A 27249-nucleotide genomic window follows, 5' to 3' on the forward strand; every position below is an offset into this window, starting at 1 on the left:
AAGCAGGTAAAGATTTTTTGGAGAGATTTTACTGACTGGAATACCTTCTTTATTGAATAGTCCTTGGTGAAATCTGGGGAATATAAATTCTGCAACTTTTAGTGGTTAAGCAAAAACTCCAAAAGAGAAGATGTGGGTATTATTTCTGCTATTAAAAACTTGAACATTTTTCTTCAATTTAGCAAATCATAGAATTCTTTTTTCTTTATGAATAATCTATCAGTTTTCCTTAGTTTGAGTATTCCACCACAAAGAGACAGGCAGAATTTCTTGTTGTCTTATTTCTTAGTGGCAGGTGTCTGGTGTTCTAAAATGGCCTGGTGTTTTAGGTCAGATCATGACCAGTTTGGAGAGATGTGGAGAAGAAGGGTAAATTCCTGGAAAAGTTTTTCTCAGAGCAACAGGGTGAACAAGCTGTGAGCGTGGGAGAGTTTGGAAGGATATACTGTCTGAAGAGACTACCTTGTTCCATGGAAAGCCGATTCCGTAGGGTGTTTTAGGTTTCATGGTGCAGCAGTGAGCACAGGTACTTCTGGAATAATGCCAGGGCATCACTAAATCAGTTAATAAGTCTGGCTAACCTCTCCCTCCAGTGTGTTCCACTGAGAACAGTGGTTGGAACCATTAGTTCAGAGATGTCCCTTCTTAGGTCAGTTGTGACATCACCTGATGTAATAACACTGCTTGCAGTTGTACACATGCCCAGGTCTAGGTCTCTCTGACCTTGGCCCTCCTGCTCAGTGCCACAGACTGTCTGAGGACCTGCAGAAGTTTTAAGAGGAAGAACTTGGAGTAGAGTTAAATACAAGTAAAGGGAACTGCAGGGAGTAAGTGCGAGTCTTCTAAATAACAAAACGGTTATAAACCTTTTCTTTCTTCTGCATAAACTTGCTCACAAACACATATTTGCCTTGTGGGAATGGAAGCAAACTCCATCTCTTCAAAGTTATTATCGCTAAATTTTTTACACAAAGATACTTTCTTCTACACTTTGTGTAGAAAATTCTGAGACTGTAGTACAAGGCACCCAAAATCAGCCCTTGCTGTAGGAAGTAGACTTTTTTGTCCAAGTCTTCCAAATTTCATAAGTGAATAGTTGAAGATGGAACATATTGGAAACCACAGAAGTCTATCTTGAGAAATTCTGTTGTCATCCTGGACTATGTACTTCTTCCCTTGCATCCTCAGTGGATCTTGAAAGAAGATGAAAAAATTGTGTGGGGACAAATAAACAGCTATATGCATGGAAAATCCAGATATAATTGTAGATGCACTGTGCAAGCATAATATGCTGCTGATGGGAATATAATGGTGTCAGTTCTCAAGAAAGGGCATTTTTTGATGCTTTTGGAAACACTGTGGAAAATGCGCAAGAACCAGTGTTAAAGGCTAGTTTTTTGGCAGCTGTAATTTGCAATTCAAAGTGTTTGGAGTGGAGATTTCTTGGCCAAACTAAATAATGGAAAAGAAATTAAATAAGCACAGTAAAAACAATCAATAAATTCCGTAAGAGCAGAGAGAGGCACACATAATTAGTGCATGTCCACCATGCGCACTTGACTGCATACACGGCTGAAGCTGACACAAGAGATTTTGTGGAGCAGTCTGGTGTCAAGCATCCTGTTAATTTCCTTAGATTAATTCTTTCACCTTCTGCACCTTCATTGACCATATCATCTGCTCCATCTGGCAAAGTCTGCACTGCTGATTGTAGAAACTCTGAGCATGCTTTTGTTTTGCATTTCCCTTTGTACTTCATGGTTTATCTAATGGCTCACTGTCAAATGCTAAACCTAGAGGCAGAAAATATGGATATTAACATGACATAGACTGTGAAAACGGAAATCCATCACTGTTGTGTGGAATCTACATTAACATGTTCAAAAGAATATGATAAATATTCTATGAATCTAGGAAAGGATTGCTTTTTTTCATTTGCCTTTCTGTGTATATTTTGTTCCCATTGTTGTCTATAGAAATTTTGTCTGTGGATCTGAGAAAGACTATGCCAGAACTTTACTGGCTAAATTATGCAACTGATAATCCTGTTGAAAACCTAAAGTTTTAAAGTTAACACTCATCACCCATCTTGAGTTGTAGACCAAGACATATGTGTCCATGAATGGAATTTTAATGGTAAAAGAGTTTTACGGAAGTAACATCTCTCTAATCCAATGTTAGATACACTTCAGATTGCTTCTGCTCTGACGATTCCCAAGGGAGCCTTTATGTGGCCACAAATTGCACAGCACCTGATTCAGAAGCAACTGTGGGTCTCAAAGGCAAGAAGCAGTTACATGGCTAATGCTGCATCATGACATGCTGGAGACTATTCTGGTTTGGGTGGCCCGCTCTGCTTTGTGTAACCCAACAAGCCTGGTCTCAGCAGCTCCCTCTTGACATTCTGTTGTTTTTATGACCGATTGCTTCTATTGCCAACCATATACTAGGAAGGTACCTGCTTTGTGATCAACACAAGAGAACTGCTTAGTTGGGAAGCTACAAGTCAACCATCTTTGCTTTGTGCTTTGTTAAAGCACTTGTTGAAATGACAGTGAGTAACAGGGCTGAAGCATTGCAATATGAATTCTTATTTCTAATATTGCAAAATGCAAAAGGACAGTAGTGTTGTAATCCTATAGCATACCTTATTTTTGTATCTTATTTGGTATTATTATGTTGTATAAAATGGGACAAAGTTTTTTTTAAAGTTATTATCATATTTTGCACTCAGACCTTTTCAATGCAAAAAGAAGATAAAAATAATGCATTTTATTGTCGTATAATTAACCAGAGTGTTTGGTAGAGATGCCTAAATCTGTCACGGACTGTTTTCCACCTACTGCTTAGCTAGATCATGGGAATTTCTTCCACAACACAGCATAGAATGTTATCAAGGAAACACCTGACATAAAACTGAGGCCCTACTTTCTTGCTTTAGGACTGTGTCTTCAAGACAGAGAATAAGACAGACTGCTTTAGTTTGTTTTTAGCTTGTAGATGAGTCTTACTCTGACCTCAGTCCTTGTGAGCATTTTAGCAGATCCATTGCTTTCATTAGGCTTTCTTATCTGAATAGCAATTATTTCTGTGAATAAGCATTTGTGATGGTGAGCTCTTAATCATTTGTGCAATTGCCAAGTCTTAATAATGCACAGCATGTTCTGCATGCAGTTACTCTGCCATTTGCCCTCAGCATCACCATGAAACTCCTCCATTGCAAGTGGGTGACAATGTCCTGACTTCCATGATTTCATTTACCCTATTTACCTTTCCAGCGTTAAGCATCATCTAAAGTGATGCTTAATCATAACAAACATTTGTTGAAGCCTTCCCTAAATTGAAAGGACTGCATGGAGATATTAATTGACGAAGAACAGCAAAACTGGCCTTTGGCTTTCTCCAGCCTCATGTGGGAATCATGTTACTGAATTCTTTCTGTTTCCTGTCAATTCTCTGATTGCCTTGGCTGGATGGAAATTTTGAATGAGTCTAATCTGTGGACAATGACAAGTCCAAATGCAGATTGAAAGTTTCTGGTCTGCACTCATGTCTGGCCTGCTGGCTGCTCAGGAAGCTTCTTCCTTCAGTATTGCTCTCTGTGGAATTGTGTCACTCACAGTTCATCAGTAAATATATGGGATGATCAATAGTGTTACTTGTGGCTTTTGTAATTATACGATGACTCATTCAGGAGTAGGGATAGGTCAGATCTCTCAAACGGATGTATTTGAGCTATGAGAATACTATCATTCTATGATATGTTAAAGGCAGTAGGAGAATATTTAATTAAATAATCTAGAAACTCCAAACTTTGATTACAATTAAGAATGTGCAATGCGTGATTGTTCACAGTATGAAATCTTATTGCTCCAGTTGTGATAAGTACAGGGAAATATGGCCTAATAAAAGAAGATTACTTTCTTGTCTACACTGGAAGAAAGGAGACTCTTGTTTCCTTCATTCTAACTCCAGGACTATTTGTGTTCTTACATTATCAGCAGTTTGCCATGTCTCTGATTTACTTACAAAAGAATTGCTAGAATTTAGTAGTCTTGCTTTGATTTTACCTCCTTTGTATTTGTAGTAGCCTTGACTTTTTGCATTTTTTATTTGAAGAGGAGTGAAATTATCTGAAGGTGCTGAGAGAAAAGGCGAGTAAAAATGCTGCCATTTGTATGTCTTCAACTCCTTGCACAAGATGCTGCTCTCCATTGAGGCAAACATCAAACCTTTGTCATACTGCACTGTGAGGCAGTGAGGGGGAGATGAGTGCGCCTTCAAAAGCAGTGCTGTAAAGACAGTTGAATTACTTTTCTCTCCTTTGCTTTTTTTAATAATTCTGCTTTCTACCTGATGGACTAGACAATTAAGACCCAGTAAGGTGGAGATTTTTAACATATATTCTTACTTTGTGTACAGATTTCCACTCTGATTGGTTTCCCTGTGCTCTGTAAAACTGAGATCCTGACACTGGTCCTGACTCATTGTGGAGTGCTTATGAAGGGTGGAAGGGAGATGTCATCTCCTTCTTTCACCAAAGTTGTGATAATTTAGTTCTGTAGCTCTCACACATTCTTGTCCTTTGTTCTCTACCTAAAACATAGGCTGTACAGGATTCTATCATGTGGGAATTTGTTATACACATTATTACTAGAGATCTGTTGGAGGCACGTCTGTTACTTTTATATGCAGTAAAAACAGGATGTGCTCCTTCTATCCATTTCTTGCCCCCAAGTCTGGCTACCTAGCCACAGTCCCTCTTGTGCATTGGCTTTTGACAGATGATTTGACTCTTTAAGTGAGAAAAAAAAATCCAAAAAAGTCCCTTGCAGCTTGGTGAGGTGATTTGGCTGACCAAGTGGTCAGGCTAAAGTTGAGAGTCAGCACAAGGGCAACAGGGCAGGGCCGTATGACCAGGAGGAGAAGAGAGAGAAGGGGTTGCTCTGGTAACAGAGACCTGAGAGCTCTGTTCAGTGGTCTTGTCAGGTCAGGCTCTGGGCCATGGAAGTTTCTACTGCCTGTCATCTAGCTGTGGAAACAACATAAGAGAGGTCCTACATTAAATAATGTACCAGCTTTGTGTACTCACTGAAGATGAGTTTTGCCTCATAACTCATGTAACTGTGTAAATAAAGCATACTCAAGGATTAAGTAAGTTTGCATTGGCATTTCCTACCTTTCAAGAACCATTCCTTATGAAGGTTTATTGGCACAGAGCATTTCTGGAAGAAAAAGGACAAGAAGGATAAGGTGAGAAGAGGCTGAGGGGCCTGGGACTGTTAAACTGTAAGAAAAAATGGTGAGGGAGGAGCTCACAGCTGTCTGCAGCTAAAAATAAAAGGTGATAGGACAAGTAGAAATGGACACAAGTTGCAACAAAAGAAATCTAGTTAGATTTTAGGGGAAAAAATTGCAAGATCGGTCGTGGTTTGAGGAAGGGATTGGACCACATGACCCTCAGAGATAATTAATCCCTGAATAATGATCCTAAGGTTTTTTTGATATGTCATGTACTGATGACCTGTTATATGTCTCTGATAAATCACGCTGGCTCCTATTTGTTTGCTTTAAAGACATAATTCTTTTTAGTCTCTTATCCTTTCTGCTGATTTTGGTGATTGTTATTTGTCTTTTTAAAATAAGTAAAAAAAAAAAGCAAACTTGGTTTGTCCTGCAGTATCAATCCCGTAATTGTGTCTTCACAGAATCATAGAATCATAGAATCAACCGAGTTGGAAAAGACTTCCAAGATTATAGATCCAACCCTTGATCCAACACTGCCGTGGTTACCAGACCATGGCACTAAGTGCCACATCCAGTCTCATTTTAAAAACCTCCAGGGATGGTGAATCCACCACCTCCCTGGGCAGCCCATTCCAATGTCTGATTACTCTCTCTGTAAAAAATTTCTTCCTAATATCCAACCTAAACCTCCCCTGGCAGAGCTTAAGCCCATGCCCTCTTGTCCTACTGCTGGTTGCCAGGGAGAAGAGATCGACGCCCACCTGGCTACAACCTCCTCTCAGGTAGTCTTCTCACACTATAAACTGATCACGATTGGTCACAAATAAATTCTTTTGTACTGCAAGTTCATCAACTTCAATGTTACATAATATTGATCTACCAGGATTATTAGATTGCACACATCTGGCTTGCTGAGTTCTGGTTGTTGATGGAGTTTGTCTGACAGATGTCCTGGCCACTATCCACATTCCTCCTGTTCTGAAAAACAGAGGACATTAGTCTGCAAGTCTGCTGAGCCAAGTGCTTTCGTAACCTCTACATTTATTTTCATTATTTTGGGAAGACATCAGGAAATTGAACTTTGCATTTTTGCTAACAGACTTATATATGCTAAAATCCAAATGTAAAATATTTAATACCTCCATTTTCTTTTTTTATTTTTGTTAAATACTCACAACTTGATTAACTATATAGTTGCAATATGGCTGAGTTCTTAAATTTTGGAGAAAGTAAGAAAACTTGAATTTTAGAGTTCAAATGGGTAAATGACTATTCTCAATACAAACCCGAAAACTCAGCTGTGTTAAATCTTTGACTCCAAACTGACCTTAATTTAAAAAGGAAGAACAGAAAACATGGAAAGAGAAAAACAAATTTTTGGCAGGAACACAACTAGACAGTCACTTGGGTAGAAAAAAAATGAGAGTTCACTCTCTCCAAAATATCTCATGATCTCACAAATGTCACTAATTTCTTCACTGTGCAGTTGGCTCTGCACAGAGGTTAGGAGTGCTGCGGAAGGCTCCCTACAGAATAATGAATAAGCTATTTGAAGATACCTTAGTGTGTGGGTTACAAAAAGGGTAGAAGGGTTTTGTTCAGTTTCATTTGTTTTTCACGACAGTTGTTTTGTTGGGAACCAAGTTTTGCCTTGGAGCCTGAACAGACATTTTTCCTGCTATGCAGAGAGCAGGGAAGGTTTTGATACCTCACAAACACTGTTTGCTTTTGCTGATCACAAGCTCCCTGTGGAAGGTCTTATACTGCCCGTGATCGGGAGTCAATGCTGAAAACAGAGAGATGGCCTCATACAGTAAAATCTGTGGCATTGAATCAGGCCAGTGTTCAGTCTCCCTAGCTTGACCCTTTTGATGTTTAGTGCCAGCTGCTTCAGATGTGAAACACATTATAATGCACTTTATATACCTATTTTTTCTAATTTTAAAATGTGGTGAAGTTGGTTTTTTTGGCATATTTTCCCCTAAATCACATCTCACTAGTTACTTTTTGAGACTTTAAGCCTCCTTTTAATATTTCAATGTAATGGCTCAAGTACATACACTCTGTTTGAAAAAAGAATGAAAAGGGAAAAAATAAAACCTGCAGATCTAGTATATGTTTTTTTTCCTCTTGGAAATAAAAGTGGAAGCATACCTTGCTGATTAGTAGCTGTTATGCAATAATAGTTTTTACAGTATTTACCTTCCTGTTTCTACCAAAAGAAATATGTTTTGGGATACAACAAAACATCCTAAAAATAAATTTAATACACATGTGAAAATGTGAAAGCTAGTGCTTAAAAATCCCACTATGACACGTTAAGTGTAGCTATCCTTTTTTCTAAACTCTGTAGGATTTTTTGAGGTTTGTTTTTAAACTCTCCTTAGCAAAACTGTATAATGACAGTTATTTTTCCCTAATATTTTCCTAACACTTTCAACAACTGTCATCTCTGCTTTATGAGAATCAGAATGATGTCATCCCGTGGTCAGAATGAATACTTACAAGTTCTGATACAAACACATTGACCTGCTGGTGTGATAAAACTTCATTCTGTAGGTTTCAACTGAGATCACCAAAACATATGTTTAAAAGATATCCTGATGTCCTAGACCATTCCAAACGCTGGCATCATCTATGAAGTCCTATGCTGTAAGATTTCTGTATTGATCTCTCCTTTCTTTTACTAAAATGTATTCCCTTATTTGTTTCATTGCTGCGTATAGGCTAGACTTCATCACTGAGTCTTCGTGAGGCCTGAATTTTTTTACACCAGGAAATTATTGGAAAAAATGTAAAAATGAGATATAGTCATAATTCTCCCTTACAATTTAGTTTACCTTATCTCATCTCTCTGTACATCCTTCATCTGAGTTTCCTATTTATATATTTTACATTCTGATCTGAGAGATGCAGAGAATCTATCTCTTCCAACAAGGTTTTACAATTACTCGTAGTTTAATTAAAATAATTTTTCATGTTGGCATCCTTTTTAGGTTATACTAAAACTATCCTGTAGACTAAATTATTATTTCTCCTAATATTAAGGAAAGCTTTCCTGTCTTTCCCCTTCATTTTTTGCCTTTTAGCCATCATCACACTTTCTGGAAGGCAGCTTCTATGAGCAGCAAACAAATTAACAGGAATTGAAAGGATTTACACAAAAGTATACGAACAAAATACTTTAAGAATTGTTTTGTGGTAGGAAAGAAAAAGAGATAGCTTTTTATAACCACAGTTAGACAGCTCTGACAGGGCATATGTCATTTTGAAATAGAGTTAAAGCTGAAACTGCTCAAAGCATAAAATAAACAAGGCATTTGGGGTCTAACATTATTTCAACCCAGCCTATGCTCTTTCATGTCTAATTGCTTAATTGCAATTTACTGTACATTTTAATGGCATAAACTCTGAATCACTCAAGCTAAAACAATGTATGATGCTGGTACTCACTGCATTTTTTCAGTCTAAGTGGAATTCATTAATGTGCCTAGTCAAGCAAATGAAATGATCTTTTGTGCCATTTGCCCTTGCTCCTTCCTGCTTTTCTCAACTGACTATCATCTTTGTGGGGGTTAACAGCTTTGCAAGTGTAAAAGGGAAGGGATAACAAGTGAGTAATGAGTTACTTTGTTTTTGTGGTATTGAAAACAGCAAAAATATTGATTCACAATAAAGATTAATTCAACATTTAGCAGAGAACAACAGATTTCCATTTTTCAAAAACAGACCCCTGATTTGTTGACTTGATTTATCTTGACCACTGAAGCATGTTATAGTCTTAAGACACTACTGAACTTTCAGATAGTCCTTCAGAGCATCTTTAAAACCTTGTTGATGTTCAGCAAATTATTTCACCATTAATTAAATTGTAAATCAGTAAGTCAGTTCCTACCGCCTTTTACTTTATTTCCTTTTCCTTTTTTCTTTTTCCTTTTTCTTTTTTCTTCTTTCCTCCCTTTCCTTTTCCCCTCTTTTTCATGCAACAGAACACAAAAGCTAAATAACTTCTTTTGAAATTCGCATGCTTTTGTTTGTAGTGAACCCAGGATTTCAATGTAGATTATTGACTACTGCAACCAAACAGCTACATGAGTAGTAGGGAAGTAGTTTTGTAGTATGCTAATGAACTCACCAGTTTTTGGTATACTTTGATAAATCATGATGGCTGCATGCCATATTACAATCAAATTTCTCTTTTACTGGGTTCTAGTGATTTTTTTAAGTGCTTTGCTTGAGGTCATCATTGTTAGAGTTCAAATTAAAGCTTGGCTGTAGTCAGAGTGATAAATATTTGCTAGACATTCACTGAAAACATCAGTAGCTGTTTTGGATGATACACTTCAGAGAGAAACAGGACCCACTAGTTGTGGAATGAATAGCTGCTTCTTTCTTCCTCATCAATCCATCAGGTGTGCCCTAATCAAGGGAGGAAAGGAGCAAAAAGAAAAACAACCTCATTGAAATCAGGCATGGAAGGTAAAGTGGTTCCAACAAATCAGCAGTAAAACTATATTTGACTTCTATTGGACCCATGTGGAACCTGTAACAAATGCAAAATTCCTTTCCTGAGTTTTCTTCAGAGGTGGTGGATGGTTTTTTGCAGTTGAGATGGTTCCAGAGCAGATCATGGTCCTTGCTTTTCACTAGGAACTGCCTAATACTGGTACGCAGCATTATATTGTGCTGTCTGCACTGGCTACTTATTCTTCCAAAACAGTAGCCAGAGGACTGGGACTCTGCTCAAGTCCCAGGTAAAAGCAGAGAGTAAGAGCCTGGAAAACAGAGCAGTGAGTCAAGGCTGGTGCCCAAACCTGGGTATAGTCATAGGAGCAATGTCCCACCACAATACTTCTAGAATAGTCCTTGTTTACATTAGTATTTGCTCTTGGAGTACAACTTTTCGGTACTCTATCACAGACTCTCACTGGTCATTCATGCTGCCTTGGACCAGGCTCTGAGAAAGTTTCTTACCTAGAGACCACATTTACCCAAATGGTAGATGCATTATCTTTGCTGTACCAGTGCCTGACCTGCAGACTCGTAATACTGAGCCTGGTACTTGTATGGTTATTTTATTCCCTTAGGAGCAGGACACGGGTTATAAAATGGTGATACAGACAATAGCGGCATAAGTTGGTGCCAGAGGTGCAAATGAGAATCTTTGCCTGTTGCCAAACTCAAATTGGTGGTGGAAATCAGTTGCTGGTAGAAAGACCGACTTATAAAAAGATATCTTCTGCCTTTGTTAAGCAACTTTTTATTTTTGCATCTTGATCACTGCAAGAATGATTTTTCAGTCCTGTCACTACTTTTCTCCCAGGCCAATTGCCAAGTGCCAAAATGAACAATTTTTTAACTTTGAAAAAGTATACAAACTTTAGGAAATGTAGAGTTAAATAAAAGTGAGAACGATACCGCCTTACAGATGGCTGTTTCAAGATGTAATCTATTTCATATAAAAAAATACACCCTTCTCTTTTCTTAAGAGTGAAATTATGTCAGGAGCAGTGACAGGGAAAAGGCAAAACTCAGTGAACTACATTAAATAGCCTGTTCTGTTTAACAGAAGATCAAGCAGCACCAGAGTGGTATTTCAAAGGTATTCTTCATTCATAGCTATGTGTAAAGAGGTATTCTGCCCTTCTGATCCTGTGGGTAGGCAGGGTACTGAAATGCAGAGTAGTTCTGCTATAAATATTTTTTAAAAAAATACTATTTTTGTGCATTTCAGCACCGTGTCTTTTGAGACAGAACAAAGAAATATTTGATCACGTACAGAGAGATATGTACCATCCACATAAATACAGGAACTGCGGCCAGCCTTAGCTTTCCTAGCATATAGAATCTTCCTCTAGCTACAGTAGTGTGAATAGCCTGTTTCCATAAGGCACCCTAAAGCAAAGTATTTTGTGGTTAGGTGAGATGATTTCTGCTCTGATGTAATCACTATGGCTCAATTCCACAAGCACAAACAAGGAGTAGTTTTACTCAAGCTGTTTTGAACAAGTGAAGCAATTAAATAATCAGATATTTGAGCTTTCTTACCACAAATGTCTATACATACATTTTCACACACAGGCTACAAATAATTTCTCAAATGTAAATAAAAACACTATGATTTCTGGCCTGTGTGTGCCTCTGAGGGCTCTGTTAGCTCATGAAGTTTGGAACAAACCTCTGAAGCCCAGAGGGAGAAGCCTGTGTACATCCCTGCTCATGCCAGTAGCAGAAAACATCCAGTCAGAGAGCCCAGTCCTGTCCCTGCTTGCTTCATGCACGCTGCTTGTCTGCTGCTGACAAAAATGGGTGCCACTGGTCCCTACCAGCACCTTGAATCCCCTGTGTCACTTCCTCTGCCACAGGAGCCCAGGATTGTGCTTTCCCTTTCCTGTGATGTGCTCCCAGATCCAGTCTAGAGGTGTGTCTACCCACTCCTCTCCATTTCCTATGAGCAGAGATACCTCTTTTATATATAAAGTAGTAAGTCAGGACTTTCCATTTGTATTTAAACTGTCAGGCACTCATGTAAGCAAAAAGTGAAACAGGATAATCATTCTCAATTTCGATTTTTAAGTATAGTGGTCAAGTACCTTGTAGATCAGTGGAACAGAGTAGGATTTCCAGCATACAGTACAAATAAAGTTTAAAAGCACAACTCCCATTAGTGCAAGTGGTGTGGTTGGTTTCCTCCACACTGAAAATACACCTATTACCTTCATCTCAGATCCACTTAATTGCTGCTTGCGATTGATCCAACTCCAGTTCTGGCTACTGAAGTGCAATGCTGGCATCAGACATCAGAAAGAGCAGGATTCCTTCGAAATGAAGGTTCACTTCCAGGAAATTCAGGCCTGTGCTCAGATATATTGGGCCAGTTTTACTGGCAGTTGTAAAATTCTCTGTTTTTAAATCCTGGCATTAAATTCTCTGCTGTTAAAATCATTCAGTAAATGAATGTGAAATCTCTTTACATATTCTCTGTGTAATTTTGAATTTACATGTGCTCAGTTTTTGTCAATCTCAAAAGACATCTCTTAGCAGCTGAGAACTAATGATATTGCAAGTTCTGTTTCTTAATGGCAGTGTGGCCAAAGTGCCCCTTGGCTTCCTCTGTGTCACATGAGTCAGGATTGTTCTGTGTAGACGTTTTGAAGATGCTGGTCTGGTTTATCTTCTGCTCTGAGAGACTGGTCCTCACCTCATTCACTATGGAAAGCAAAAAAGTCTGTGTTTGGTGTGACTGGCAAATGCAATCATATCTTACTAGTCACACTTACGTAGGCTTTTGAGGGTTTTGGCAGGGAGGATTGATTTAGCACAATGTCTGTGGAAGATTTTTTTTGCAACAACTACAGATCTTTGCAGGACTCCAGGTGTTCCTGTAGCTTAAAATTAGAGATGAATTCCTACTCATCCTAATCCTTCCAGTATTCTACCGACAGGAGGAATATGTGCTCTTTCAAGGGTAGGGATATATTGAAAGAAAGTCCTTGATGTTGACTAGACTTACTGCAATGGAAACCAAAATAGTCATTGTGTCTCTGCTGTCAAAGTTCAGTTAACTGTCCAAGGCATTATGGTAGTAGTGAACTTGAACTTCTTTTTTAGGGAAAGTTGTTTTGGCCGAAGAGAGTGTTTTTGACGTCAAGTAATATTGCAGCCTACATCATTTACTTCTCCTGTATGACTTTGTTTTGTATTTCACTTTGTCCTTATTGACTTATCTGAATAGCAATTCTGTCATGTGACAGAATGGTATTGTGTACATAAGAATCATTCTCAAATACAATTCAAAGACCACAGACTTGTTCCAAAGATCTGAGCACGTTACTGAACACATCAACGTGATCAAACTGCAAAATGCATTAACAAATCTATAGTTTCTTTTAACTTTAAACCCTCGAGGACTGTGAAAATCTGTAACAGTGAAATAGTTGTGACAGCATTGATGTCCACATGTTAGCAAAGTCTCAGTAATAGCACAACCCAAAAGAAGCAATACTTACACTAATATACCATAACTATTAAAAAGAGAAAGGGAAAACTAAGAATAATTGAGAGGCCACAGAGAGAGAATACATTAGCCAGAGCAGAATAAATATTCAACTAATGTCAGTCTGCCAGGATGAGAAAAGCTCTAAATCTAAATCCACATAATTCTCTCAGATCTCGTCTACAAATTCGCATTAGTCATGAATACCAAATACACTGATTAAAAAAGTACATCTGTAAGCTAAGTAGTCTAGAAAAAAAAAAAACAGAAAACACTGGAAAGGACATCTACTGGTGTGATGACATGGTTTCCAGACTAAGCAAACAAAAGAAAACAAAACAGGAAGAAAGTGAAATCTGCAGAAATTGTGTCTTGTGTACAACCCCTTAATTGCTAGCAGGCTTTTTTTACCATGATTCAGAGAACAGATGGTGTCCCTGTTATTTGTAAATTGGTTGTAGTACTTGAGAAATTAATAAAACGCTGCAAGTTAATACATTTAAGTTGCACTGTTACGTTGCACCAGGTTTGTGCATTGTGACATCTGTATCCGGCCATTTTCTGATTTTATTTATTTTTAACAGGATTTTATTTATTTATTTTTAACAGGGTTTTGGTTGGTTGGTTGGGTTTTGTCTACTGTAGGAAATGCTTATTCAAAGGATCAATGCCCTGCCAAGACTGGTGATACATAATGAAAGTGAGCTTCAGTTTAATCTTCGTTCTTCTGTATTTTTTTACAGAGATAGTTGGAAATTCCAATTCATGCTTATGCTGAAAACAAATGGGAATATTTGTAGTAGCATTTTTTTTAAAATTACATGGCCAAAATTATAGACTACATCATATTATTTAAAATGAGGGATAATGTTCTAATATATACTGGTACATAGGGGAAACTATAATGGTATTTCCTGGCAATTCAGAAAGGTATTTTTACCTGTAGAGATTTTATTTCTTTTTTTTTTTTTTCATACACAGACCTTTTTTCTCCTCAATCTCCTCAACTTCTTCACTGAATACATAGAAGAAAGACGTGACATTATGACAGGTTTCAATCTGAAATACAGAAAATTAAAAAAAAATCAAGGCAACCCAATTGCACTAAAACCAGGGTAACACAAAAAGAACCTATCTAGAAAATGAGGTATTTTTAAAAGCAAACACTCTGTGTTCCAGAGAAATCCCAGTGAAAACATTTATTCTAGTAGAGAGGCACCTCATTTAGCAGAAAGGCATTAAGTGTCCTAATGACTTAAGACTTCAATTTAATATATTAAGGCTTGAAATGAGACATGATTTTAAAATAGTTAGAAGAGAAGAGAAATAGAGAAAAGTTTGCACATGTATTTGGCAGATTCTCCTTTACACAAAATCTTTAGAGTTGTTTGCATGTCTTTCTGGATGCTATGATGTCGCTTGCTGGAGGTAATGGGCTTGATCTGGAGATGGAGATGTGCATGTGCACAATGAGCTAAACCCGGTCCTCTGCCAGCATCCAGAATAACCACCCCTGGACTCCGGCACCTTTTGTAGCTTGAAATCTTATGGGGAACTTAGAGTCAGGGAAAGTCAAACCCTTAAGGTAAAGTTCTCTTTGTTTTAAGGATAGTGTGATGGCAAACCATGCTGAAACTTGATAACAGACAAAACTACCCATTAAGAAGTGGTCAAGAGCAGCTTTTCAACTTGAGTGATCAATTCTGAATCCATTTAAGTGTGAATCTGAGGAGGTTATGTTCATCCAACAAAAATGGAGAGAGAGCATCTGCATGTTAAGGGACACCTGAGAGGTCATATATGGAGACAATGGTTCTCACTCCTTTGTTGCAGCCTTCCAGAACAAGTGCCTTCAGGCTCAGCCTGCCTGTGGGGAGCCTGTGCATTAGCTCCTTGCTAAAACCAGAGATGCATGGTCCAGTTTCATGTGGTGCATCTGCAGGGTTGGGCAGTGTCCTGTCCCAGGGCCAGGCAGGAGCTGCTGTCACAGGTGAGGGGTGGGTGAGTCTGTCCTGCCACACAGCTCTCGCAACCTGCTGAATGGGACAGGAGCCCCCCAGTCATACCATATGAGCAGGTATTGGCTTGTGCAACCCCCTCCTTTCCTTTCTGTCCTTTTGCCCATCCATACACCTTTCCCTGAGAAGATGATTTCTGGTGCTTTTTATTCTCTTCAGTATCAGAAAATGCTGTAAAGGATTATGTAGACTAATTGTTAGAGAATATGAGTGAATGAATGAATGAACGACTAAATGAATGACTGAAAACTGCTGTTTTCATTTTACTTGAATTCTGTTCAAGGCAGCATCAAATGCTGTTTTCTTCCTCATTCATTCCTAGGGGATATTTTGCTGTTGTGTGTGTGCTGGGCACTCGACTGTAAGCATTGCTGTAGAAACCTGTGTGAAACGTGGAGGGAGGGAAGGATGGCTGTGAAGAGAAGAAAGCTTGGAAATGTGTGCATGTGGCTTGAAAGCACACAGTGAATGCAACTCTTAAGGTGAATGGATGCCTTAATAAGGAGCTAGTCTGGGGTTTTTTTTCTTCACTAGAGTGTTTCCTTGTACTTTTCTGGCACTTAGTGCAAGAAACGTTTCCCCCTTCTGGAATCATGAGAAGTGATGTCAAAAATTACTCTGGTCTAAAACTCTCTGAAGTAATGGCAGGTAATTTTGAATTATTTAGTTTTTTCTTATGAAAATAGCAGAGTGGTGGGATAACTGCACCCAAATATTACCAAGTATTGAAAATACCAAGAAAAAATTCAGTAATTTAATAAAAGTATAATAATAGGAATGTCTATCTCCTATTGGCCTTTTTAGCCACCAATGCGCTTGCAACAAATGTGGGTAGAGCCCTTCCCAAATCTTCGTTCGCAAAGCCTAGCCATGATGATAATGATGATGATGAATAATAGGAAAGAAGGATGCATTTTGGTTCTGATTGATTTTCACTACATCCCTTTCAATCACAGAAAATTGTATTGTTTTTGTTCTACAAATATTGTCAAGATAATTCACTTACCCTTTTTAACTTATTACAGGGCTTTCATGGAGTGGATTTTTAATTAAAAAATAAAAGGCAAGACTCAGCCTTTTTTTATTTGGACCACTCAGTTTGCATTTCAATCTTTTTTATGGATGTCTTATTGAGCCCTTAGTTGCATGTCATTTACAGCTTCTTCATCTACTCTTTGACGTGGTTTGAAATGAGTGGAGCTCTCTCATTCAAATTCGGCAGACTTTTCCATCTAAAAATTCCCACACACCTTTTTCTGCAATCCAGTTTTACAGGAGAAGAGAAATAATGCTTGCAACAACAGAGGCAGTATTCATGAAAAAATGAAACCAGGCACTGATTACAGGAGATAGAGCCCACAACAAACCACTCTAAGTTATATGGTTCTCACTGATTTAATTCCCGAAGGAGGAAAGAACTCGCAATTAAACTGCATGAAAATTGGAGGTTCTGTGTTGTATGTGGTCTCAAACTTATGTAGCAACATTTACCTCCCTGCTGAGTTTTCACTTCCAAGCAGTTTAGCTGTATATGTGTGTCTAGTTTATTGCTTATTTTATTTTTCCTTGCCTTTTTTACTTTCCCCAACCTTATTCCCCAGTATGTTATTTCTGGTAGCAGGATGCAGGGTTTGGATGAATGACTCCACAGGGGTTCTCCTGCTCAGTATTCTGCAGGGGTTCTCCTCAAAACCCTTTAGAGCCCGCTGGCAGCGAGCAGGCACAGCTGACATGTGACCTCATGACAGCTTTCCTCTGGCACTGCACAACACCCTCTGGAATATCGTTACTAATTCTTATTTGTTAAATTCTGACACTGTGCCAGACAGAAATACCAAGTCAGTTCTGGTTTCAGAGACCCATAGTCCAGAGAAACGTAAAAGGGTAAATACGTAAAAGGGGAGACTGAAGAGGGAAAAGAAATTTATATGTAGTTGTAATGTGTATGTTTAATGCATAAACATGCTGTCAGAGTCCCCTGACCACACAACCAAACTTCCAAACAGATTTATAGCAGGTGTCTTACAGTAGATTTAGCCTTTGTACCTGAATAAAGATGTTAATAATCAAGAGGAATGATGCTGGATGAGAAGGAGCTTAACAGGAATAAGACCGCACTTTGATGAGCTGGCAAGTGCTCTCCTAATAAGTTCAAATCAACTGACTACAACAGCACAGTTTTCATCTTGTTTAAATGGTGGTGATCCTCCTGTGTCTGCTGGGGCTGCTTTCATTTACATGACACCAAAAGCTGATGTCTTGGGATTTTACAAATCTTTCATTTGAATTTTAATAAACCTACATTACCTTATTTCCCTTCAGAAATGACTGCAAACTCTGTTTATAGTTCTGCAATATATATTTATCATTTTCTATGCAAACTATTTACAGGTACCTATGTGATGAACACTATTAATCCTTTATAAAAATAGAAGTGTTTGCCGCATTTTGTTTTAAATAGTTTATCCTGTCCACTTTTCTGCTACCTCTACTGTTGCTCCATTTATTTTCTTCCTACTCTTGTTATCAGGAAGTTTCTCACTGTTGCAGAAACATGCTAAGTAGCTTGACAAATGTTTGTCATATGCAGTTCATTCTTTTTCTCCCTTCTCCAAGTGGGAGATTGTTTATTCAATGGTGTTGTACTTTTAAGGGGGTTTTGTAAATTATGTGTGCACTATATATATGCTATAAAATACTGTGTAAACAAAATCAAAGAGTTTCTATTGCACTTGGGAAAAAACAAGACGGTGAGGTTTTTAGCTCCCACAGAAAATTGTTCTGATCTGAAAACTGTCTTCTGCACAGCAGAGCTTTATTCAGTTGTGATAAACTCTTTTTCTGTCTGTAGCTATAGCAGCCTTGTTATAGAAGGAGATCATTAGATTTCTTGGCTAAAAGAAATAGCACATGGAAGCTGAGATGGCATTTGTCACTGTAGAAGCAAACATCACTATCATTCTTGGCTTAGAGTTCCTTGCCAGTTGATTGCTTCGATTGCTCTGTTGTAGACCAGCTGGCAAGAAACAAATTTGGGTCATCATTTGGGAAGAAAAGAAGACATCAATATACATGATTTTTTCTTCTATCCCTAGTCATGTCAAATGCCTACACAATTCATTCCATTGTCCGTTACTTTCAAAGTTCCGTATGTGCTTAGGAGATTATTATTTGTATGACTATCACTTCTGTTTTCCTAATATTGAGAATATTTGTTTGATGTATGTAGGATTTGTAGTTTTATGTCCCGTTCTTCATGGGACATAAGCAAAATCTTTAGGAAAGCTCCAAGATTCCATTTCCATAGTATCAAAATTTCTGTCATTTTTCTCATTCTCTTGGTAAATTACGGTGAGATTTCTTTATTTCTTGTGTTACAAGTACTGATTTTATTCATCATCCATTTTTTTCCCATAGTTCTTCATTGTGAATACATTCAGGCCATGGAGTGAAGTAAAAGAAAAAAAAAAAGTCAGTTTACATTTAGCAAGCAGAGGAGAATTTACGTGAACTCATTTCTACATTGGAATTTGTTGAGTAATTTTTGCATTTGTTTGAGATTTTACCTTTTGATCTGTAGGGCAGGGACCACTGTAAATGTGTTATGCCTGATGCCAGTAATTCATGCAGAATGAATGGACTGTGATGGATGGCTTTGTTTCAACAATTGAAGTAAACAGATGAAAATTTTTACCTTGAGACCTAATAAGAGATGATGAATGAGAATTTCTGCTGAAAAAGAAGTAAGGTGTATTTTTCTAGGGCATACCATAGTTCTGACAAATCCCTGGAAATATGATGAAAAGCAGTCAAGCACCATGGAAATACATACTTTTCCAAACAGAGAAAGTGAGGCACTCAGTGAAACATGACTTCATAGAATCACAGACCATCCTTAGTTGGAAGGGACCCACAGGGGTCGAGTCCCTTGGTCTACAAAGTGATAAGAGCTGGTCTAAGCGAAACCTCCGTTTCTCTTTTGCTCTATTTGTAAGACTAAAAAGAGGGCAGCTCTTTCAAATTTCAAACTTAATTTAGATGGAATAGAAAAGCTGTTGGCATTGTTAGGCTTTCTCTCTTTTGTGGGGAAATGATTATCTAAAATGCAGTTTCAGGCATTGAATTTCTGCTGGTTCCAAGCTGGGACACCATGACATTTTAATTTTAGGCTCTGTTAACCAATATCTTGCAGTTCTCAAATCCATTGAATATTTTGATATATTTGGAGTCTGGCCTAGCTTTGGCAAATTCTTTCCAATTATAATCTCACCACCACAAAACACGAAGGCCAGCATTGTCAGGCTTGCTCCTTGCTAAAGGTACCTGACCATCTTTTTTACTTATCGGAACTGAGTCTTGTATCCCTGAGCTGGAAACCTGTTAATAGAGGTTACAAGAATTTGCACACATTGAATACTCCCACTACAAATGCTATTAAATTAAATAAACACTTGTTAATGAGAGCTAAAAGTAAAATACAGAGAAATATGCCAAATTGCTTGGAGTGATATAAAAGGCTTAGTGCATCCCTACAATATCCCAGGATAGGTGGAATTTACTCAATTAAATCAATAGCCTGCAGTCTATGTTTACAAAATGGCAATCGCCATTTAATGAATCAAATTGTCTTTTTTTTAATCAGCAACCGTAAGACACACTGTGTACAATGAAATTACTTCTTTAGAGTTGTCTGTCTTTTTTCCTTCCTTCTACTTCCACTTTTTCTCATTTTCCTGTAAATTTGATGAAAGGAATTCTGACTCCTTGCAGCATATGCTGACGAGGAACTGTGAGGCTCAGTCTCTCTTGAAAGGCACTGCAAACTGAAGAACAGAACTTTCACTTCTCCCCTTGGTATTGTTTGATTGCCTGTGCTTTGCCCCAGAACACAGTAAAAACCACTGTTGATGGATTGACTGCATTCATTTGCACATATGACATTGTTAACAGCATTTTAAGCAGAGGATGTATTCAGCATGAAGCTCTCTCAATCTATCTGAAATCACCAGCTTTACTGCAGCATTCAGAAATGTGTATTCATTAAAAATTTAATAACTCGATGATATGGCTTTAACTGCATGAGTGGTTTAGACATGTACACATGCCTGCCTCCTGAAAGTCAAACCTGGGACACTTTCCAGGTGTTCATAGTGATCTGTCCTGCTTCTTTTTTCTGTGTTGCTGAATCCAAGGCTGCTGGATTTTTCTAAATCAGCACAGTAGTACATCAGTGTTTTTAAAACTAAGTTTAAACTTGTGGAGTTCATGAAAATGAGATGTGTCTGAGTTGTTTTGCTGAATAGGGAGAGGTAGACAGAGGAGATGGGCAGGAAGAAGGGTTGCTATTTAGCATCATCTGTACTGCATCTCAGGGTGCACACCTGACTGTCTTAGTCCTGTGATGGATCCCTAGCAAGGTGTATTTTTGTACAGGTTCAACCAAAGTCAAAAAAACAAAAGAGACTCCAAGGCCCTGTGACAATTGGTAGAGGGATCAGGACAATAGGTAGTGATTTCATTGATCCTTCTGGTAACAGGGAATAATAATGATAGGATTAGGCAGATCTATCCATCAATGCAAAACTCCAAAGTTGCTTGGGTTTTTTGACCATGGGATAATCTACTCAATCCCTGGTCTACTGACACCTGGTGGGATGCACCTATTTCAGAGGGGAAAAAGAGTTCTAGCACGGGAGCTAGCAGGGCCTGTTGATAAAGCTTTAAACTAGCTTGGAATGGAGAAGGGGACGAAACTAGGCTCACCTATGATGAGCGATGGGTTGATGTGCCAAAACTTGAGGAAACGAGCACTAATATGATCCCTCAATCTGCTGGAGATGGTGTTGGCTACAATGTACCCACACCTGAAATGTTTCTGCACCAATGCAGGCAGCATGAGGAACAAAGGAGAAGCTTGAAGCTTTGGCCCAGTCTCTTAGATTTGACATCATTGACATAAGTGAAACCTGATGAGAAGAGTCCTGTGGCTGAAGTGCCCTGTTAGATGGTTACAGGCTCTTTGGAGGGATAGGCAGGGCAGAAGAGGCGGAGGGGTGGCACTGTATATAATAGAGGGATTAGAATGTATGGAGCTCACGGTTTACAATGGCACAGTGGAGAGTCTCTGGGTAAGAATCAAGGGACAAACAAGTAATGTGGATGTCATTGTGGTTGTCTACTATAGACCTCCCAGCCAGGACAACAACACCGATGAATTATTCTTTGAGGAACTAAGTGACACTCCCAAGTCAACTGCCCTTGTCCTTGTGAGTGACTTCAGCTTCCCAGAAATTAATTGTAAACATCACACACTTGGTATAGCCCGGGCCAGAAGGGGATGAAGAAGCTTCCTGAAGAAGCTGGATGACAACTTTATCTCTGTCTTCAACACAGATGACAGACCAAGGGGGTTTCAGTGCCCTGAGCTGGAGGACTGTGACCGATAAACTCCCAGTCGATCCTGAAATTGTGCAGGATCTGCTGCTCCAGCTGGATCCCTACAAATCTATAGGACCTGGTGGGATTCATCCAAGAATCCTCAAAGAGGTGGCTGATGTCATTGCAAAACCTCTCTCAATGGTTTTTGAGTTGTCTTGGGAATCTGGAGAGGTCCCAGCTGACTGGAAGCTGCTGAACATTGTCCCAATTTTCAAGAAGGGCAGGAAGGAGGAGTTGGACTCAATGTGAAAGTAATACTGGATCTTGTGCTAAGTGAGTTTACAGAAACCTGACTTACGTAACATGCAGGTTAAGAGGGTTGATAGTGATAACTAAATATCACTTTCTGAACATTTCTGCATACCCTTAAAAGAATATTCTAATCCTGTATTTACTTGTATGCTGGCTATAGATATGTGTCCATTTTTGCTACATAAACAAAGGAGAATCTGATTTCAGGTTTTAAAAGTGGTTTTATATATACTAAGGGGGGGTGGGGGGGAAGAAAAATGTGGTTTTAATCTTCCTGAGCAGAGCCAATTTGTTATTTCACTAATTTCCACTTTGATAGTCGTGTAAGCTGCACTCCTACTGAGTAAATGCTAGGTATGGGTCTAACTTATTTTTTTGGAAATCATTTCATGAACTGTAGCTGCCTATAGAGCTGGGTTAGCCTAATTGGTTTATTATCCAGGATCAACTTGTAACCAGTGGGGAGAGGGAAGTACCACAAGGTTTGAGTCAGCCCAGTCTAAGGCAGGTGTGTGAAATGCTGGGACAAGTAAACTTCTGGGTCTACTGGTGTGTTGTCTGTCTTTCAACATTGTAGGAGCTGAAGCACCTAATTCAGACTAAATATTACTAGTAACTTCGAGTTGCGAAAGTTAAGTGAAATAAATCTCTATCTGTTTTTTTTCTCCTCTATGGTCAGGACAGTAGATAAATACTGTGAAATAAAAACTCTAGAAACCGTGCAGTGCTTATTTCAGTGACTGAGACTTATTACTGTTTTTGTCTCTCCCACCACTGTAAAGTCTGAACACCTGTATATCTTAGCTTTAAACATGGAGAAATACTCACAGAATGTTAAGAAAGTAGAGAAAAGGTGATTCCTTGGGGCTGGTTCAGCTTTAACCAAATTTAATGCATATAATTCAGTATGCCTATTTTCAAAAACTTAGAAAACCATTCTTGTTTTGGTAGTGGTTTTTGTTTTGTGCGTTTGGTTTTGTGGGTTTTCGTGGATTTTTTGTGATTTGTGGTTTGGTTTTTTTTTGTCTTAGGTAAGTCTAAGTAGAATATTCTATAGGGAAATTCTCCTTCAGATTGTATGTTATTGTCAGAGACGAGGGAATGTTTTGGGAGGCTGAATCAAAGAAAATCCAGTAATTTCTTTCTTCTTCTAAATTTTAGCGTCTTTTTTTTTTTTTTAATAAATATTCTCACACATCCATCCAACCTGACTTTGAACATTTCCAGGGACATCCACTTCTCTGGCAACCTGTTCCAGTGCCTCACCACTCTCACAGTAAAGAATTTCTTCTTAATATCTAATCTAAATGTACCTTCTTTCAATTTAAAGCCATTACCTCTTATCCTATCACTACATGACCTTGTAAACTCATATTTAAGCCATGGCTTTATTTTTCTTTTTGCTTTTATTTCTATCTTCTTTGAAAGGGTTAGATCCAGCAAAACTCTGCCACTTTTAAGCGAAGTGATGCTGGCTGTGGTTGTTGATGCTCAGAACATGACTGATGGTGCTTAGTTTCAAGCAGAATCAGCTCCCCTGCATGTGCTAAATCTCCTCATAGACTATTTAATCTGCAAACAGAGCTGTTATCTTTCAGCAGGAGTTTTCTCCAGATTCCATTTCTAAAAGCAACTGCAAGAACAGATAAGAAATGATAGAGTGAAATAAGAAATGGAAAAATAAAGAAAGGAGAATAAAAAATGGGATATGTTATAGAAGAGCAGATAAATATTTGAAAGAGAATAGTTATAAAATATTTACAATTACATTTTTATTCTTCTAAGCCTTACAAGCACAGGGATCTTTTATATTTCTGTTGTTTTAATATATAAATTAATACATACAGGGGCTTCAAATGACCTGACGATCTTGCTACTTCAGTCAGTATTTATCGTGAAGAGCATGCAAGCTAGACAATTAATCCATCAGCAAAGGTAGTATTTCAAAAATCAATATGTTCTTGATGTATTTTATTTTTATTTTTTTTTTATTTAAGGCATCTTTACTTAGGTAGAGTTCTCATTTTACCTTTTTTAGAACTGTTGATTGTGAAACCAAATCTGTTGCTTCCCTTTTCCCAAGTTCAGTGCTGGAGGCAGAGGGATGTCTAGTGATAGACAGACTGATGTTCTCACTCAGTCCCGTTCACTGCACAGGATTAAAACCACAGTATATTGCATGTAAATGCTTGTTAGAAGTAATGTGAATGCCTGAATCAAGCTGTGATTTCTCAGCCTGATGAGGAGCCTGTTGCAAAAAAGGGGCAATAGCAGAGTTAGGGAATTGAACAGTCTGCTAAGAACAACTTTCCTGACACTTTCCAGTCTTGGGAAAAAATAATTTCTTGGTTCGTTGCCAGTCTTGTTTGTCGGCAGTCCTATCCTGAAGTTGGGATATAATATGAACATTATTTACTTTCCTGATGAAAGCTTAATGGTCCAGACTATGAAGAAAAAAATGCAAGCTTTGTACTATGTTATCAGAAAAAATAGTTTGTTGATTGGTTCTCTTTCTTTTTATTTCTCTATTTGTAAAGTGATTTTTATAAAATTTGTGGGTTTATGTGCAGTGTTTAACTGCACTTTTAACTGTTAACATGAAGTAGCTATATTTTTCTCTTCTGTGTAATGTGTTTGTTGTTTACAATATACCATAGTTTTTGCTACCGTTTTTGCTACCATTTTGCTACCATTTTTGCTTACACTACATTGTAAGCAAAAATCTATTCTTCATAAAACTGCAACCTTGTTAGATATTTTGATGGATGATGCTTTGCATCATGGCAGAAGAGGCTAAGCGCCTGACCTGCTGGCCGTTGTTCTCAGTACTCTGTCAACACAGTCCCTTATGACATTCTGTTCAGAATCTGTCTTCTGATTTAATAATAGAAGAATTTTGTTAATATGTATTCTGTTCCCTGAGGAAGCAAACTATGCAATGATTAATAGCCTCAAACATCTATAAATGTTTACTCTGAGTGTTTTGCATTGCTTTGCAAAGAGTAAGTTCCACAATATTTTTCTAACATACGTTGTGTTAGGTATTTTCTACTTATTTTTTGTATTTGAATTCTTCCTGCTATGTTGTTTACATGTGGCTAAAATGAATCACCTAACATTATGCATCACCAAAACCTTTTGCATTAGGCTTTGAATATGTCCACACAGAAGATGATGGTGACTGCCCTTTGCATGGGCATGCACAACTTCAATTTAATCTCATTAGCTCCCTTGCCAGCAGAAGTGCAAGTGCAGCAAATTCTTTGTGATCCAAGAATGCATTGATCTCAAGCACACCTCTGGAGCTACCTTGTCTTTGGTAACCTGTCTGGCTTAGATTAAAGTTGTCATGTTCCACAACTCTAGACAAAAACCTTCATGCTCAGAATTTATTTTCTGGGTAGACATTTTGCCTGTGTCAGCTCACATGCCCCATTAACCCACACATAGAAAAAGTCATTCAGATGTTAATATTTTCCTAGCACTATTATTATTGCTACTTTTTATTTTAAAAAAAAAACGCCAACCTTTACAGTGATTTTAATACACCTGGCTAACAAGCATTTTTGGACATCATACAGGTTTTCATAGTTTAATGCCATTTATATAATAGTGTGAAAGTATTCAAATCAGTGCCAGAAATGCAATTTCTAGTCTTTTTGAGGATAGACTTAGAAATTAAGAATATTACATAGCATCTTGAGCAAAATACTTTTGAACTGATGTGCAAGTGAAATCAGAGGTTACTGCCAGCCATCAAAGTGGTGATTCTAGATTTTAAATTCAAATTTAGTAAAATTTGGACCTCAAAAATGTGGCTGGTTTTAGAATCTTTTCAATCAAAATTTTTTAAAGCGCTCTGGACCATGCTATTACTTGAAACATCTCAAAATAATATTCCCAAAACCAGGTTTTTTTATAGTACCCAAACTGAAAGAAACATAACTTGAGAGAAAAGGAACATCTGTATAAACATCACCTTTGTATTATAAAAATACTGTATCCGTGTTGAGATGTATGTGGCAGACAATCCATTTGGATGTTAACCTTAGCAGCACATAGGATGCTTAAACAGTATAAATTAACAGCTCAGAAACTTTCTCTTGCATTACACTACAAATTTGTTTGTTTGTTTGTTCATTTATGAGTATCAAGCACAGAGGTTTTGTTCCTGTCTTTGTGTTTCAGACTGGGAAGTAAAATGTGTGGCTCCAAAACAGGGAACTAGGTACCTTACAAGTTTAATGCTTGGGTCCTGCATATGCCATCAAGATCAGACGTTTAGGTGTTCACAGTGCTGGATCAGGGATCTAGGAAGAGGCCTGGCAATGTTCATCATTTTAGCTAATCTTAGGTAGTTAGAAATTCAGAACAAATAATTGTAAAGTGATGCTTATGAGGGGAAAAAAAAGCTAACTTCATAAATGACCCTTGACCTACTGGCCATTACTGCTGAAGGGTTATGGTGGATAGTTCTATGAAAGATTCAGTTGCATCTACAGGAGTGGTCCTGTAGAATTAGAAATGTAGGACTTATTAGGAAAATAATAGAAAACTAAACATGACAACATCACTGGGCAATTGCAACATTTCACAAGGCAGTTTTACATTGAGTACTGTGTACTGTCATGGTCTCTTTCTCCCAGAAACAGTGCAGTAGAACTTGGAATTGTTCAGAGAAAGGCACCAAGGATAATCCAAGGTTGTTAAGCTTCTCAATATATTTTCATTTCCTAATGTTATCATAGTGTCTACAACAGGATGATAGATCAAAATGTTAAAGCTAGGAAGAAGGTTATTTTTTAACTGGTGCTATGACACATTAATTTTATGATAGGAATCCTTCTTCATGTGTTGTCTAGATAAAGCTGACAATAAACAACTTCTGCAGTAGCTTCTCAAATGAAGTATTTGCAATTGCAGGTACTGTGCATCAATTGCTTTATGCTAAACATGTTATCACAGCCCTATCCCGATCACGTTTCTTTTCATCTTTTTCAGAAAGAAAGGTACGTTCCTCTTATTTTTATCTGTGGGAAGAAGGTCTCCAAGAACCTTGCATATTTCACTAATAAATCTTCATTTTATTAACTGGGCTTACAAAAAGTGTTTCCTAGGAGATTGTGAGCCTTCTCTTAGTTAGAGAGAGGGATGTTTCAGCTGGGTGGTGGTAGTGGTGGTGGTGTGTGCTTTTAATAAGCCTGGTTTTACTTTTAGCTGTAAATTTGCTGTGAAAAGAGCAAGCATCCAAAGAGCACATTGTTAGCAGAACACCTCAGGGGCAGGGAATATGTGATT

At 38.0% G+C, this 27249-nt stretch overlaps 1 protein-coding gene and 1 long non-coding RNA gene across 2 annotated transcripts in view; both read left to right on the top strand.

Annotated features, from left to right (window-relative positions):
* PLXDC2 (plexin domain containing 2) overlaps positions 1 to 27249 on the top strand; it is a 254364-nt gene that overhangs the window by 42837 nt on the left and 184278 nt on the right. The window lies entirely within an intron of this gene.
* Positions 715 to 27048, top strand: LOC108498473. Its single transcript, XR_001875183.1, has 3 exons — positions 715 to 827; positions 23799 to 23886; positions 26953 to 27048. It is a non-coding gene; the product is annotated as an uncharacterized LOC108498473 (long non-coding RNA).

The sequence above is a fragment of the Lepidothrix coronata genome, unplaced genomic scaffold, assembly GCF_001604755.1.
Source record: "Lepidothrix coronata isolate B3197 unplaced genomic scaffold, Lepidothrix_coronata-1.0 Scaffold59, whole genome shotgun sequence".
NCBI lineage: Eukaryota > Metazoa > Chordata > Aves > Passeriformes > Pipridae > Lepidothrix > Lepidothrix coronata.